Source organism: Falco naumanni, chromosome 12 (assembly GCF_017639655.2).
Source record: "Falco naumanni isolate bFalNau1 chromosome 12, bFalNau1.pat, whole genome shotgun sequence".
In the NCBI taxonomy this organism is placed as follows: domain Eukaryota; kingdom Metazoa; phylum Chordata; class Aves; order Falconiformes; family Falconidae; genus Falco; species Falco naumanni.
This window is the reverse complement of record NC_054065.1, coordinates 5,046,824-5,064,998: the sequence shown is the minus strand read 5'-3', so window position 1 is coordinate 5,064,998 and position 18,175 is coordinate 5,046,824. Positions and strand designations below refer to the sequence as shown.

Genomic DNA, 18,175 nt, shown 5'->3' with positions numbered 1-18,175 from the left:
GGCAGGGCAGGGAAGGGCAGGGAAGGGAAGGGAAACAAGGAGGGGAAAGTGAAAGCGGCTGAAGAAAAATTAATAGCGTGAGGAAGAAAAAACCCCAAAGCCACTTATCATAAAATAAAAAGGCATTTATATGAGTATCAAAGAAGCAAGAGGCAAGGGAAAAAAAAAAAAAAGATGGTGAGAGCTGTTTTCCTGACAAATTGCCACATGTACCATGCAGCTGGCTATGACTGCTAGGCAGACACAGCACCAGAGCCCGGGACCCAACACAACTCTACCGCAATAGATGCAGGCAGGCCAGCCCCTACCAGGCAGGCTTCTCCACAGCCTGCAAACCCTTAGACGATGCAGGCTGATGTCCTGTGTACCACAGGCAATTACATCTCAAAATACTTCTTTATTTTAGCCCCAGATCTTGTGTTTGCTTCAAGTACCTAAAAGGATGTCTGGCCTTAAATGAAAGCCACCAAAAGAAGTCTGGAGTTTGTTTGAATGGGTGGTCACCGCCTTCTGGCATCTCAACAGAAGGCTGCTGCCCACGGGGTCTAATGGCTCAGGCCTGGCTTCCTGCCTTGGACTGCTCCTGGACCTGGCAGGGCTGTGGCCAGCATCTCCTGACATACCACAGCCTCTGAATGTCTCTGTGTTACAGAGCTTCTCCACAAGCAATAATGCTCACCCTACTATTGATCTGAGTTAGATAGGAATTTGTCTCCAAGATAGGGAAGGCTCCATATGTCATTACCATACTGCTCAAGTCATCCACCCACTTCGATCTGCAAGGCTGTTATCACACTGATTGCTCTATGTACACCTTCCAGGAGTGACTTTACAGTCATCTACTCACCCAGAGTCATAATTAGAGTCAGGAATGTACTATTGCAAAAGAGATTTAATATTCATTTGAATCCTTAACATTAATTTGCTTCAGTTGTGTGCCAGCCCCCTTTCCATATTTGCTTTCAACGAATATTTTAATAAATTAATTTTCTGGCAGGAATCTTTGTGGAAATGGTAAGTTTCAAATCAGTACTGGGGAATGCTCTTGGGGAAGAAATTTAGCGTTCATAATTGTGTGTATTCTCAACAGAAACCCAATAGTAAGTGTTCTTCTTATTCAATCCCACATGCTAGGCTGCAGTTCAAGGGTCCTCCACTCAGTCCCTGTCTCTGCCAGGCTCCCTGTCTGATCCTGGGCAACTCAAGCAATCTCTCCCTGGGCCAGCACAGCTACGCACAAGAGGTCAGGGCCTGCAGCCCCCTGAAAGCTTAACCCTCTGATGGTGACTGTACAGAGATGCTTCCTGGAGTCAATAAGAACACGGGTATGGCAGCTGAGCATAGGGAAAGTCTACAAATATGTGCTTTTAATTGGGGCTGGCCAACTCAGGTTAGAAAAAACAGTGAGGGCTCTCAAATTGCTTTGGGTTTATCTGATTTAATCTGAATTATCTAGCTCAGGTTAGCAAATCTGAACTAAGAACATACTTGCAATTTTTTTGCTATGGAAATAGCCATCAACCCTAGTCTTTCCCACCACTGAGATCATAAAGGCTATAGGAAAGTCTTTACCTTTTCTTCCCATCCCTAATTACAGTACAATCTATTCCCTTTTTAGACCAGAATCAGCCTTTAAAGTCTACCCCTTCCCCTACAAAAGACCATAGAATATATTTGCGAAATTAAAAAAGTTATCTCAAGTCCCTATCTTACAGCTCCCTTTGCAAGGAAAGTGCTCAGCCACACCAATCGGTGATTTCATCAGTTCTTTCTGCAAATGCTGGGGTTTTTCTTCTGTATGAGAGAGGCTGAAGAATTAAGGAAATCATATTCCATTTGAACTTTCTGCTGCTGTGACTCTTTTCTCTTCTCTTTTACCTCTTTCCTGATTCAGCCTAGCAGCATACCCTTTCCTTTTTTTTCTACATTCGCCTATTCCTTTTTCTACCTCCTTTTTAATCTGCGCTGTGGCCTTCTCACAGAAATGCAAGAAGAGATGGTAGCACTTTATCCAATTATTTCTTCACAGTGATACATCAGACCTCACTAGAAGCTGTGACTGGCTGCACTTGGGCTTTCCCTTCTCCCCTAGCAAGTCCCAGGATGGAATGTTTGTGCCATCACAACTTCTGCCTGTACATTGCCACTACTCCTCCACCTCCATGGCACCCAATTTTCTGTCCTCTGCCACTCTGTGCTCATCACTCTCTCTGGTTTTCCCACTTCAGTCAGATTCTTCCTCTCTCCTTCTTATTTCTCTTTCTTCACCCTTGGCTGCGAGCCAGATGTCTCAGGTCTGATGGGTGAGTGGGTGGGTGTGCAGAGAGAGAGAGAGAGAGAAGAAAAAGGAAAATATCCCAAGTCCAAAGGTCTGCATAGGATTAAGCCCCATTTGCCCCAGGTGGTTTGAAGGCAAGAAAGAAAGAATTCAGACACAGCAAGGACTAGATAGACTTTCCAAGTAAGCAAGTAATGCCAGAAAATATATTGGGCTAATTTCATTCACATGATACCAATGCAAATTGCTGGTGGCAGGGATCAAGGCTGGGATTTTCAAAAGGGCTAAAGCTCATGTTTTTAAAAGCTCTTTACTGACTTAGGAGTCAAAGTCCCATTTTCAAGAGGAAGTTAAGAGCAAAAAAACCCTTCTGAAGCCAGTCCTAATTCTACCAGTCAGACTGGCATTCCCAGATCCTGACTTTGCTGCCACCTCATTTTCATGGGGAAAGTCCCCAAGATCTCTCTCAGTGGGTAGGCACGGGCTGTCTTGGCAGCAGTGAGCAGCTCCGTGCCCACCTCCCACCTAAACCCCAGGATGAATCAGAAATAGGGTGATCGCCCACTGGGTCTGGTTGGTACACAATGAATGCACATAAGCCTCATCATACCCCGTGCTTAGTGTTGCCACTCTCCCTCAAACACCATCATCACCTGAACTTGGAGCAATATTTAAATGTGGAGTCCCCCACTTTTAAGACACAGCATTGTTGCTGGCTGCAAGGCATACTGAAGGGTCTTGCCATACTCTTCCTGCTGAAGTTCCTTTGCTTTGTGTAAAGTACTGAAAGATTTACTGGGGCCAAGAGAAATCCACAATGATTCCACAGCCTAGAGATCAACCTTTCCCCAGAGGTGGGAAGCTGGTTTTCAAAACCCAACCCTGAGACTTGAAGAATATTTAGGGAGGGAAAAACATATCAGCTCTCTTCTGGTTTTCTTGTGGTTTGTTTGTTTGGTCTTTATATGAGATAGCCTTAATTCTGAGGGGACTAATGGCAAGGTGAGGGAAGAGTCATATCCAGAGGTAGACACCTACTGTGTTATGGCAATGCAAGGCAGGATAGGAAAGTCCTGTCCTTCCCTCTCACCATGGATGTGTTGGTCTGGGCATGCCCAAGATAACTCAAGAACTCTGGAAGCTGTGTATACTGTTCTATAAGTGCCTACATCTCCCTCACCAAAATTCAGTGGCACTTGCTATCTCCCAAGTCATTTAGAGTACAAATTTCAGAGGTATCTTAGGGTCAGATGTTTACAGATATTTACACCTCCAAACTGCACTTACATAAAATATTCCTCAGTGAATTAGGAATGCAGTCTGCCATTTTTCAATTTAATTTTTGCCTCTGCATTCTAGAGATGCTGTTTGAAAATCCTAGTCTTGCAAATACAGTTAGCAATAAGCACCAAAAGACTGATTTTGAAACAGCTCCCCATCCACACTCGAGGACACATTCTCACATGCGCCCAGCTCCCTGGCTGACACATCAGTGAAATGCCCAGATTCTCAAATATGCCAAGCACACCCAACTATTCTTCATCACCCTGTATTCTTTTTGGGAAGGGCAGAATTCATCACTGCTTTTCTGAAGTGGGCTTGGTGTTGAGTTCTTTTGAAAACCAGGCCCTACTATTTACTACTTCTCTGAACAGCTCCAATCTTTTAATATTTGCTGGCAGAAACAGTACCTTTGTCTCCAAGGTAGCTTCATCTCCCTTCCCAGATATTGTTTCTGACTTCAGTAGCAGTAAAGGTAGATCAACCAGTCATTTTGAAAATCCCACCCTCTATATTATGTCTCAGCAACTCAACACCAATTAGATTTTGGATCTTGAATCTTTTCAACAAACTGGCAGTTAATGATCTATAGGCAAAGACCGTTTGACAGGCATGGCTGAAATGTAAAGCCATATGTGAAAATCACCATCTTTTCACATACAACTTGTGAAGAGAAAGAGGAAAATATGAATCAAATTAGCTATCATTACAAATAGTGGTCTGGAAATGAAACCCAGATGTTTTGATGGAGAATGGGTTTTTTCGTAACACAATTCTTCTGAAAAGCGCCCATTCTGTATGAAAAGGATCCTTTTTTTCCCCTGAAGAACTGATTGTTCAAAATATTAAAGTATTCCAACCATGCACAAAGACATCTCTGCATGCCTTTGCAATGTTCCATGGGAGCTGGATTTTGTTCTTTGGTGTTCATCTAAGCCAAACTCCTTAAATGAATTACATTTCAAATGTAATATATCTATCATCTTTAAGGGAGGAGACCGTAGATGATCAGTCCAAATAGAAGCCAGGTTTAAAGAAACTTAAAGAATGAAGTTTAAAGCTAGGTACTATGGCAGGTTTTCCAGACTGAAATATTCTGGTCTTTTACCTTACATTTTCTTGTTATTAATCTTTTTCTTCCCCCCTTCACTATAATTACAATTCTTTTCCTTGCTCATTGTTTATGCTATACATGAGTCACTAACAGTCATGTGATAAGCAGAAAAGTAATTTGAGAAAGGTCCACTAGAACATGTACATTTGGTCCACAGTACTTGGACCCATGTCCATCTCTGTGGCAGAATCCTCTTAGCCCTGCACAATTCAAATAAGAGCTAAGAGTAGGTGAAATTTCCAGCCCATATCCATATGCCCACAAATACAAATCTCCAGCCAGACAAGTGCATTCCTCCTTCTTCTAAAAGGTCGAGGTTTTTCACTTCCATGCCTCGTTCCTCCCACACCTGCCGCCTTCACAAAGCCACAGCTACTATCCAAGAAGAATCATACTAAACTGAGATTTAGGATATATGTTCTGCACCTACAACTACTAAAAAGTCTGCTAGCTTGCCTCTCATCTAAACCGGCAAGATGTGGTTTGTAAGGGATTTCCCTTATTAGGCTAACCAGTATCATTTGAAAAAGCAGATGAGCTTTCAGGACATCTCAAGGGCCTTTCTTTCAGATCTAAAACATAAGCAGCAGAATTCAAAACTAAAAACAAATTTAAAAAAAATTGCCTGGAGTTTAATTTAACATGTACCAGTGAGGCCATCTATTTAAGAAACAGCAACTGGTGCAGAGTGTATATAGAGTATATTAAGAGTGGCAAGGTGATAATCTTTGCAAGACTGGGGAGAAGAAATCATTTATAGCCAGTGGAATATGAAGGTGCTGTAGGTGGGGTAGGAATTTCAAGTGTACCTTTGACATTGAACATTAACAGATGTTAGTCCCCAGGCATGAAAATGGAAAATATGTTTTTTTCAGTACAAAACCACTTTGATGATTGAGCTGGGAGAGCTCCACAAGATAAATTATAGGACTGGACCAGTAAATTTGCATGTCTCATTTTTGGGGGACACACAGAAGGACTCTGAACTCCAGGCGCCAGCAAATTTGATAGCGAAGCACAGGCTTGTCCAGATTCCCTAGCTGACCTGTGGGAGAAGATGCCTGCTCTCCTCTGACATGCCATGTGGCTACAACATGAAAAAATCCTTGTGGTTCCTGATCCCTCCAAATAAGGAACAGTATCTTTACAGCCACTCCAAACAGAGAACCAGAACAGTGCATAATGTGGCATGACTCCTTCCTAAGATTTTCTAAATCAAGTAAAACGGAAAAGCGGTCAAGTCCAGAATAGAGCTAGGCTTAATAAGTTTCAATAAGAAACAAAGAAAGCACTGTTTTGCACTGTATTGTTCAGGCTTGCCTTTAGGCACATGTAGAAAAATGTTTACTAAATAACCCAAATACTTAGCAGTGAGATGCATTTTATTTCACACTGAATTTTCTGCAAGTGTACACATGCCAAAAAGGAAGCAAAAGGTCATCAAATTATTCTGGGTACCAAGCTGTCAGTGCTGTTCTGCAGATCCAAACCCCTCCATTTCACCACGAATGAGCCATGTAAAAACACAAACCAAACAGATGCTTTTCTCCAAAACAAAACCAGAAACCAAAAAAGTGTACCATCCTGCATTATGAACAGGAATGGCATGGAGAGGATTCATGTCTTGAACCGTGTGTTGTAAGACACATAACAGGATTGCCTCTTTAATACGTGACTAGGACCCATGATCTGAGATCAAACCTGTCTGCCAGGTGAGTAAAGACACTTGAAAAGTACCTGACCAGAAGAAGCAGATGAAGAATAACTCCCTCTGCCCTGAATTGATTTTTTTTATATACTTCAAGCAACATGCTTCAGCACGCTCAATCCTTAAGCCAGTCCCAAGCCCAACTAAATAAGATGCAAATGCCCTCCCGTCTCCTCCTCAGTCTTTGCCAAATCAATTGTAGTGTTTATAGCTGATTTAACTGAGTTTTCTTTAAAAAAAATAAAAAAGATTACATAAAACAATACATTAAAACTGACTCATTACTGCGAAAGATTTTCACTTCAAGTAAGCGTCTCATTCTTTCGGAAAAACACCTCTCAAAAAAATGTCTGATCTGCTTTGCATAGGACACTACATCTTGCCAATCAGACAGAAATACCTGCATCTCTAAGTCACTTCAGAAAATAGAAGTAAGGTGGTTTTTTAAACGTTCTTGCATATCAGATCCCCCACCATAATGACATGGTTGGAGTCTGAAACTAATGCCAGGCAGACCTCAGGCAGGGCTGAAAACCTCTGTAAGGTACAAGATGTACCTGCCAACTGCGCTATTTCCAACCAAAGTCTATGGCCATTTTAAGTTATCTACTGCTTTAGTCATGAGTTACCTTCACTTTCCCATTTTTCTACCAGCCACAGCTAAATCTCAAAGACTTTATTATAAAAAGGTATTACTTACAGCATACTCAATCTTAAACCATACCTTGCTGAGCAACTTGCTACTATTTTAGGTAGAACGATCAAACACACTAATTCCTAAGATAAACACAACCATGCTGAAGTGACATATTTCAAAATCTTCTGTTGTTTGGAATAATCACCTTCTGAGAAGAAAGCAGTGATCCAAATCCCTGCTAGTAATAAGCAGGAATGCTGCCTGAGTATTATCAGTGATCCTGCAGTTACCATCCTGAGATGTCTATAATTAACTACTGCCAAAAACAACACCACTTACCCATCCACAGAATATTCCCAACAACTGCAAGTTTGTTCCTGACTTCAATATCCCTTTCGGTCTGAAAAGAAATTACCACACTGATTTATTCAAAAGATGTGCTTCCTGTGGGTAATCAAAGTCTTTATAAGCATCTGCAGTTTCAACTGCTTAATTTCTACTGCTGTTAGCGCTGGAGAACACACATGTGCATAAAGGAGCCAGCTGGATTCTTCTGGTTGTTTGTGCATCCTCATCAAGAATCATTCCCATCAGTTACAGCTAAACTGATCTATACTGTGGTAGGCCCTAGGGGTACCAGGCAAGACCAGAGCACTGCACAAGCATGCAGCAAAAGACAGTCCCTGCCCTGAAGAGCTTACAGTCTACATGCACAAGGAATGGCAGATGCAGCAAGACACAGTGACTCATGAAACTCTGGCAGTAGCAAGCTGAGAATGAAGATTTTCTCGTGAGGGAGTTTTGTAAGCTTCATCAGCTTCAGATAGCCTCTTCCCCAGGATATGTGGGTGGCAGGTTGAAAGCCACTGTTCTAGATCCTAGGAGTTCTCCTTTTGTGGAAATCATTGCAAACCATGATGACACTTGACGAGTATCGCAGGAGAAAAACCAAAGTAAGATTAGCCACTACTGGCAGAGCAAGGACATCCAGATGACGAGCAGCTCCTGTGGGACTCCCCTTTCTAGTTGGGACTAGGCAACATGATGTTTCAGCCCTTTAGAAGATGCAAAGCAGAAGGACTGCTTTTGCATAGGTGATTTGTAAAGCCAGGACACTATTGCACAATAAAGCTGCCCTCATTCACGTGGGCTAGATCCAAAGAAAAATGTCAGTGAGAACCACTCTCTTTCTTTAGTGGATTTGAATCAGAAGGACAATTTTGAAAGATAATTTACTTTTCTCCAGTCACAAGACTATACAATGTCTTTTAATGCCACTTCCCTTAATTCTTCTTTAAAGGGTGCTCTGAGTTAACAGGAGCTGCGCACTCAGCTGCCTTTCTGTACATGAAACTTGCTCTAAATCAAACGGGAAGACATTTGCATGGGAGCTCCTGGGAGGCAGTATTTGCCATTCTCATTTTCTGTCTCTTGACATGGAAAAAAAAAAAAGGATTTATCTGCATAACTAAAGAAAACAGCATTTTGCATATGTTTCTACAAAACAATTCAAATACTGAGGAAAAGGGAGGTGTTTTTTAACTGTGTAGAGGCAGAACTAATGTCCTTTGGATACAATGGCATCTGAGAGACACTGTCCCTCCTCAGTGTTTAATAGGGGACTCTGGTAGCTGCTCATGGCTTTTAATGCTCAGGACTGCAATAAACGACATCATCTGCCTGCCAATCTTGAACAGTAAAAATTCCAGCATTTTTCGTTTAAGTATCTATGGAAGGTTTTTCCCACCTATTGACTTACTGAAATGAGACGGACTTATTACTCAAACATGAGAGAACTTTTCATTTCCAGGAACACATACTTAAACTTCTGATGAAGATGGGAGCTTAGGGCATATCATCACTACCTCTGGTGAGCAGGGCCTGAGTTAGTTAAGCCTAGATGTGAACAACCACCCTACAAAGCAAGTGTATCCTAATGATCCTACATCCCCCAACGGTTGCTGAGCCTTCAGGGAGTGCATCCCATGGCTCTCTATGGCACTGCACAGCTCTCACCCAAGGAGTCACAGGGGGATTGGTCTCTCCATTTAGATTCCGGTTGTGAGCTGTAAAAAGGCACTGAAGTACAAGCTGGCCTGGAATAATTTACCTTCCACCCTAAGTGTGACTACTCTAGTCATGTGAAACCAAAGCCCATATTCTAACTCTTGCTCTCAGGAAGGTCTGTCCCAGCTGACAGAAGTGCTAATCTCACTGCAGGGTTTTGCATGGGACAGAGAGAAGATGAAGTACAACAAACTATTAAAAACCCAACCTGACTGTGCAGTGAAGGCACACGCTGTAGATCAAAGGTGCCATGATAAAAGAGAGTTTGAACATTTCAGAGCTTGCAAAGTGACACTCGATTTTGTTAGAAAGTTAAATCTGACAAAAGCTTATCAGCTTTCCAACAGCAACATCACTGAGAACACAGCTGCAAATGGATGTCCTACAAGCAAACAATCAACTATGGATCTCCACAAAAAGGAAACTCCAACGAGCTTCTCAGATCTCTCTTCAACTTCTAATCAACTATAAAGAACAACAAAATTACAGAAGCAGGAAACCATGCTTCCTACTCTTTCATGAAAATCCTTTGAAACTCCTCCACTAAAGTGAAGATTTAAATAGTCTCCTAGTTATAAAATAATCTCTGCTTGTTTTCATCAGCCTGCCAGTTTCAGCTTCTTGGAAAAGTCTTCCTTCACCTCAAGCAAATACATACCCACTTACAGTTACCAAGATTCATTAGCTAGTTACCCAGATTCATTAGCTTTTGTTTGCTACGGAAAGCCCTTCTAGTGCTGCCCAGATGGGTACAAAAGGAAGGGCACTGCAAGGAGACCCAAGTCAATGAGTGAAACAGAACTTAGGAGATGCAAATATGGGTTTTAATTCTGTCTCAGGGTACCTGTGTAATCCTGAGATCAGTCATGGAGAACCTGGCTCTGCCTTAGTGCTCCAGCTAGAAAATGGAGTGGTAATTCTCTGCCTCAGGGGAATTCTATGATGAAAACACGAAGAAAATCCTGAAAACATGAAGGCTCAGCTATTGTGAGGCTGCAGCACTCATAAATATTTAAAGAGAATGAAATCAGGAGGGAGGAAAAGGCAGGGGGCTTTAATCCACTTCAAATTTACTTTTTTCACTGAGTACAAGTATGGAATTGGTAAAACCAAGTAATCTGATCTTACTGCAATGATGCCACAACAGGCAATGCAAATCATAACATAAAGGCAGCTGAGTGTAGAAATGTGTTTCTTTTTGGCACTGTCGGTCCTGTTGGTTGTCACACACCCCCAGGAGTTGAATGAGTCAAGACACGGAAAAAAAATCCCATCAACACAACAACACTCAGTTTCCCTGCTACTTTTATGAACTCTTCAACTAAGCCCCAGGTTTTCTAACTCTTCAAGGTATGGACATAACATGTTTGCAGATGCTTCCTCTTTGCTCACACTGGAGTTGGAACTTGACACTTGGTGGCATAAGTAATAGGAGGCCAGAAATATCTGAAATTAAGCTTGATACTCACATGTATCAGTACTGACTACATGACACACCCTGTCCTGTAATGGACCCTGAAAAGGGTCACACCTTCCCTTTCTAGCATTGAAATTAGCCGCAAAGCCTACCTCTAGCATGATCCAGATGTTTTTGGGAAGGCAACTGCAGGTGTGGACAGTTTCTCACCTTATGTCACATCCTCAAGTGATGTGAACTAGTGCTGAACTTCCAGGAGGTTACAGCTCAGGAACTAACCATGCAGGAGGAGGTGGGAGCACCAATTGTCACAGGCAGTTCAAGCCAAGGCTGGTATTGATCTTACTGACCAGACATCATGCCCAGCTGCCTTGTGGCAGCAGATTTCTCTTTGGTGATGGCAACCAGATGAGGGATAATAAATCTGCAACTACCTCTCACTCAAGAGTGAACTGGAAGGACACTGGCACTTACAGACATGTACCCAAGAGATCTAAGACTGTTGTTTTTCCACTGACGACCTCAGAGATTACACAGTACCTTGTCAAAGAGCAAGACTAATTTTTTCTCTTGCAAAGAAAGAAAAAAACATATATAAGAACACACAAGTAACAGTGAAGATTTGCATGCAGTGTGGCCAAGAAATCAAGTGACCAGTGAAAAAGACAACAGAAGGAAAGACTCTTACTTACTCACTGGGACTAAGAATCTTAGTGCCTTGGAAGATGGCAGAGTTTGATAATTTGACACACAAGACTTCCAATGGTTAAATCGAGGTCTAGTAGCAACGCTGCACATGTTTTTAAGGACACTAAAGCATTGCACAACTTAAGAACCCATCTTCTGATGACTCCAGCTTCTGCATTTACCTAGACTGACTGGTTCTTCCAAGTAAAATCTCTTTAGGAGAGCTCAGACAACTCTAACGAGCAAACTCATTAACCTGTTGCACAGCCATGTAAAGTGCCTGGCTGCACACAACAAACATAGCCTTTGTGGCAGTTCAATATGGCAAGATCTGGGCCACTTCAGTGGCAGGCACTGGATGCCAAACACTCACATAGGTCTGCTTAGTAGTTATTAAGTACACTGAAATAAGTTATTAAGTTGTTTTGCAGAAAGTGTAAAATGAACAAACATAACGGATATTTTTGGGAGAGATGTGCCATGACTACTTTCTCACCCCATGCCATATGTGCAGAGCTGTACTTTTTGGCAGTACAACACCCAGCATTTCAAGCTCATAGAATCACAATGTTTATTGTCTGCCAGATGGACTGTGAAATGTATAGTGTTCATAATGGGATTATGCAAGTTGTCTGTTGTTTGAAAAATAATCTGAGCTTTATCCTCTGTACTCTTTCAATGGATTTCCCTTTTATACAAATTAGGAAGTAAATTTTTTTTGTTGTAAATACTTGTAGATATCTGCTTTCAGCTTTACAAATGACATCTTATTTAGGCACATACTTCAACAGTATTAAGGGAAAACAAGATTTTTTTGCATGAATGAAAGCCCAAAGAACACATTATTTTATGGAACTATACATATTGACTCTGATCACAAACCTGTATTTCTCAGTGTCCCAGAAATAATGACCAATATATGACAATGCAGTTGCTATAGGTTACAGCTCTTAATCTCAGTGGAAGAAACAACTACCTTTCTGGAAAACACCTAACTTTGGGTATATGCTTGCAGTTCCTGAAGCCAATAGAATTGTGCTTAAATGATTATCTGAACTGCGAATTGTGCATCTCACCTAATCTTCACATTCTGATTTTTTTTATAGTTACTGACACTCCCAAGGATTTGATGGGCTTTAGATACAGACATCTTCCAAATGAGGTGAATCCTCATTGCTTGATGGTCAACGCTGTATCAGATTCTGCCAGTCATTAAGAAACTCTGACTGCACAAATAAAACTACATAACTTAAAAAGCAAGACTCAGCATGACTACTGCTCTTCCTCAAGTTATATCCACTGATGTCACCCATCTATCAAAGGTCTGCCCGTTTCACACTCACCCTTCTTGCTGAATCTTGACAGGAGGAGCCTTTGAAAACCACTCACAATATATTCAGCAGTGAACATCGACCACAAACTGGGATATGTCTCCAGTGCCATGAGTGACAAGCAGAGCAGATCTATATCTTAACACCACGCTCCCAGATTTCTTGTGGGGTCAAATGGTTTTTGTGATTAAGCTCTGGGGCTGGTTTTAACTTCAGAAATGTAGTGTTGTTCGGGAATGAGTGCTTTGGAGGACTTCCAAAGCTCACCAAAGAAAAGATTAAAAGTCCTGTTGATTGCCATTGGGCAAGATCAAGTCATCAGGAACCATTTCTCTTCTTACACTGCCACTGCTGCAGAAATTATCCAATGTTTTGCTACAGGTTCCCAGATTCAGGCTCCGTCCTCTGCAAGACACCGCTGGGAACACCTGTAACATCCCCTTTCAGTAGGAAAAGGCCCTCAAGCTCTGACCTTCAAGGCATGCCAGAAGTCAAGGGTACCGGTGCAACTTTCACCTGTACAGTCTGCTATACTACTTTTTTATTATCTATAGCTTGAGTTAAGCTTATTAACACTAATGCAGCATCAACCTGAAATTCAAAGGGTTGGAATGTCAGTTCCACAATATAACTAAAGTGACACCCCTAAATAAGCATGAATGAGCTTTGAAATGGTACCAAAGAGACATTTTTACCACTAACACGGAATCAAACATGAATTATAAACTCTTCCCTTTCCCCACACCCTGCCATGAAGAATCACAACTCAGATTCACCCACAGATGGCAGTACTTCAGTGGCAAACACAGTTATGCAATAACCACGCTGGGATCCTGCAGAGCAAAATTGGTTGCAAAAGAATATATGCACATATACTGCTGTTAATATGGTTCCTTAGTCAAAATGGCTGTGAAATGAGTGAAAAAAAAGGGAGTGAGTTTCTCTGGATTAAAGATATTGCAAAGGAGAACAAGAATGAATAGTGGCCTGTAGCCACTTCTACCAAGGTAAAATGTGGAATATTACCCGATTTAAAATCACGGAATTGAAGAGAATTAGCTGACAGTCATTTTTCAGTTCCTCTCCAACTAAGAAAATGAAAGGATTTGATAAGCTATGGAAACTCACTTACAAAAACCACAGCATTAATTCTTGTGATAAGCAAGCAGTTCCTTTTCTTGAAAGAGTTCATTGTTCATAAGTAATTTAAGGACAAATTCCAATTCAGGAAAATACATTTCATATCAAAATTCAATACAACATCCAAGAGTGAGAGGAAATTCAGGGCAGCAGGATTATGATTTTATTTTAGGTCCAATTCTTGAGGTCTGTTTTTAATGTTGATTCATAAAAATGTCGTTTTGGTCAAATACTTTTGAAGCCGTGATTTGCTAGTGGCTTGGCTCTTTAGGGGAGGGGGAGAACTTGAAAACATTGTTGGCTTGGCCAGAAGGTATGAACTTATTCTTGCATTTGACCTCCTCTGTACAGCACAGACTCAAATATTGATGCATCATAAGTTCCCTGAAAACACACTTGAGTAAGGCTCTGCTGTGTTAGATGTCGCATAGCAGTGCCAAGTACATTGTGTTGGCAATAACCTGAACAACTCCATCTTTTTTCCTTTCCCATGTTCCCCAAAGAGTCCTCAGGTCTTTTTAAGATGATGCTTTTGTGTCTTTTTATTTCATTCTGAGTGAGCTTTAGAAAGTCTTGTGTTTTCCAGGTTTCCTCTACAATCATTTAAAACTGGAAAGTTAAATTCTCCTGTAACTCCTGGAGTTCATGAGTTAAGAAAGACCACGACAACTTGTAAAACATGAAATAAGAAACGTATGGTAGATGCATCCCTGTTCTATTCTATCATAATCTGCACACTAAAGAATTGCTTGGGTCCTGGTCAGTTGGAGGCAGCCAACTGAGGGAACCTGCAACACAGCACTTCCAGGAGAATAAAGCTCACCGTGCTCAGGCCAGTGCAGAAAGCACCTCCCTTGTACAGCACGTCAACACCCTAGGAAATGACTGCCACCAGCTCAGGTTCTTCCCATTGCACTGCAATTTGGCAAGGCCCTCTTGGAGCTATATAATCAAGCCCTTATTTTCCTGCTAGCTTCATGATGACTATGTTTCTCCCAGACCACTCCTTCACTTTCTCATTTTGCCTCTCCATTTTCTACCATTCCCTCAGTAAAGGTTAAGCCAATTTGGAGCTTTCAATAGGCAGCATTCAGTCATCCAGGAGCCTGATCATGTCTGCTTGTCCTCAGAATGGGCACAGAAAAGGTAACAGCAATGGAAGCTTTTCCATGTGCTGTCCCATCCAGGATGCCAAGCACCTTGACCTGCAGGTCTTCTCCCATAAGGACATGAGGATACTTCATTATCTTGTAGCATCATTAGGTTGCTCGGTGAGAGCTACAGTGTCAAACAAGGGTGGGTCTGTCAAATGTTGCCAGTTGGTATGAGATCATCTGGCCAATGAGACAGCCCAGAGATCATTTGCTTTTACCTAGACTTCAAAGGCCACATTGCTTCCAGCCAATAATCAAAGTCTCCTTGATTCACGCAAATGACCCACAGATGAGGTACTTCACATTTCATTATTGAACCTCTGACCCACCCATTGTCCAGTCCCTGTTTTTCCCCTCAACTGTCCAACTGGATACCCCAAATAAGTTAAAGCACAGTGCCCGAGAGTCATACAGTGCTGACTTTCCACTGCTCTAAAGGCAAATCCTGCACTCGTATAAACGTTTCTAAACTCCAACTCAATAAACAGGCCCTTCATGAGAGTATAAAAATAACTGAGCCATGCTCCAAGACCTTTCACATTGCTAGAGAGGTGCAAAGGGTGTGTAGTGTAAATAAGAATCAGGTTCACAATTTCTATGCCTGCTCTTGTTTTCAATTACACCTAGATTTGTTTCAGCTTTGAAATGAAGCTTGAACTGATGCCAGATAGTTTTTTTCTTAAATCCCAACACATTCCAGATTAGCTGTGAACAACAGTTACTCTTTTCCATTCTTAGCCTACCACTTCTAAAAGGATTCAGAAGAGGAGCTGCTCTGGTGGAGAGGACATGATCTCTTTCAATGAGCACAGGTGCTTCTGTGTTGAAGTATTAATCAACCAAAGTCCCATATGACCATTTTATTATGTTAGTATGGCAAGCAGTCAGCTGTGGGGTTTCTTCAGAAGCTCATGAGGTCACTCCGTCTCTTTAAAGCAAAAATAATGACTCTCCAGCAAATAGTAAGAGTTGGCAGCTGTGATGTTGAGATGATGTAATTGTACACAGTGGTGATGTGAGATTTTTCTTGGTTCCTAGAAGCCAATACTGAAGAGGTAATCATAACAACAACAGTATTTGCTTAAAATTTTTGGACAAGAAAGGAGACCAAGTTTCTTGCAAAAATGAACAGTGATCATAGAGAGTGAAAGGTCAGAAACTGGCTGTCAGAATTGGAAGCGGTTAGGGCCAGGCTCTGGCGCTGAAAATGCAAGGTAGCAAACAGTGCAAAGAGCTGACTGTTTCCCCTGCACTAACACACATATCTTTATATTCTGAGCACCCTGAGCTACCTCCCTCTCCACCCCTCCTCTGTTAATAGCTGATTATCTTCTTAGTTTTGCCATGGGAAAAATGATGGTATGGAATTATTTACTATTAGTAGGCTCCCCCAGAGCAAATATATGGCACTGTATACCTTGGCAAAAGGGGGTGGACACTTAACACTGAATCAGTGACTCAAAGAACCAGCTTTCTTGGTTTTATTGGTGTTGGTGAATTTACTGAAAAATAACTACTAAAAGAAAGAGCCATGTTTCTTTTTCTACAGCTTAAGAGAACGGACTGGAAGGACTAAGCAGGTTGAACAACTGGATAATGAAAATATCTGGTCACCTTAGCTCTGGGAGGCTTCAAGCGTTTTGCATCTTGTAGTATCCGCATCCTCCTTTACTTCTTAGGTTTGTAACATAAGAAGAATGCCACCTAACTGAAACAGGTAATGCCTGTAAGAAAACGCAGGGCCACACTAGTCTGGCTAAACTACTTTTGCAATGTGGCTCATTCCATTACAGCTCCTAATTACTGCTGCACAGATGCTCTTATTTATAAGTGGGGGTAGCAGGCACACTGCAGCTCCGCTGTAAGTTTCCTAGTCTGCTCTGCTGGTGGAGTTTGATTTTGGAATAGTTAGAGATGGACTCAGTAACCTGGCAAACTGAAAAAAAAAAAACCCAAAAAAACAAAACCCACAACAAAAAAACCCCAGAGGTTACTTTACTAATCCTTAATAAAGTAATGAGGAAATGAGTGGATTATTTGCAATGATGGCTACTTTAAGTGGTAAATAAAACTTCTTACACTGCGTCATTGTCTCTCACTGGGTTTTGTGCTTTAACGGTTTGTGAGGGCAAAACATCATGCAGGTGTATGTAATTTTAGTCACTCTAAATTCCCCCTAGGTTCACAGGGACTGAAAGTTGTGCCTTATGTCATCCAAAGTGGTAAAACCCCTCAATTTGAAACAACAATAGGATGTGACCTTCCAGTATGATTTAACATCACAGGGAACAAATAAATGCCGCAGAAGTGGGCGAAAAAAAGCTGGCAATTTTTTTTCTGGTACACATTAGGAAGAACTGGATTCATTAGGAAGCATTGATTTTATTTAAAATCTGAGAGATTATTTGCAAACGATGGTAAGAATGCTCTTACTTGTTTCAAATTTACTTTGAGGTTTTTTTAGATCATTGGGTCTTTTTTGCCAATATTAAAGTTAGCTTAATGAGTGCTAAAGTTATCTCTAATTACTGTATAAGTATTGAAATGTAGATAATGTAACTACTAAGAGGAAAAGGAAACTTAAAAATATTTTGGGTTTGGTTTATTTTTATTGATATGGATGGCTAACATTTCTCATAAAGGAGGTCTGTTAAAGATTCAGGTTTTTTTCCTTTCAGTTACCTTATCAAGAGCTCTTGACATCCATGTGTAAATATATATTTATAAATATATATACACATAGCATATCCCCTGCCTGTGTTTCCATTCTGGAGGATATAAGGATTAAATATTTGTAATGTAAAAAAAAGCAAAAATCACACTTCAAAGTAATCTTTCCAGCTATCTCTAAACATCACTCAGAAGCAAGAATGACAGAACTCAGTTTTTGCAGGAGGTTTTAAAAAAATCAGTTGGCTGTTGAGCTGGCTTTCAGTTCTGATGGGACTACCCTGGCCAAAATTTCAACCCTTTCTGTTTGAAAACATAGGCTGAAGAGAAGTTCTGCTTTAGTTGCCTGATGTCCCTGTTCTCCCATTTGGACCAGGTTCTGCTCTGTTTCCCAGGATGCGGCAGGACCCTGGTGGCCATAGCTGTGCCCACCTTCTCTCCAAGGGTGTAACGCAGCAGGAGATTCTGGTTCAGATAGGAGAAGCCATCCAAAGTATTCAGAGGGTAAAGCAATATCTCTGCATAATCTTAATTATTTTAGTCTAATTATTCTAACCAATTTTACCATTGACATAGATATTTATCCCAAAAATAGAGCAAAGCCAATGGATGTGACAGGTGAATCAGCCACTAAAATCCAATAAAATTTAAGAATGAGAGATCAACTTTTCTGGATTGAGAGCCTATACTT

The 18,175-nt window shown here is 41.2% G+C and overlaps 1 long non-coding RNA gene across 2 annotated transcripts; it reads left to right on the top strand.

The window, feature by feature from the left end:
* Positions 1 to 30: 30 nt before the first annotated feature.
* On the top strand, positions 31 to 16,897 carry LOC121095972. 2 transcript variants are annotated; one of them, XR_005830296.1, is made up of 2 exons: positions 31 to 1,325; positions 12,296 to 16,897. It is a non-coding gene; the product is annotated as an uncharacterized LOC121095972 (long non-coding RNA). The 2 variants fall into 2 exon arrangements; XR_005830297.1 differs by having other exon boundaries at positions 31 to 6,385.
* The last annotated feature ends 1,278 nt before the right edge of the window (positions 16,898 to 18,175 follow it).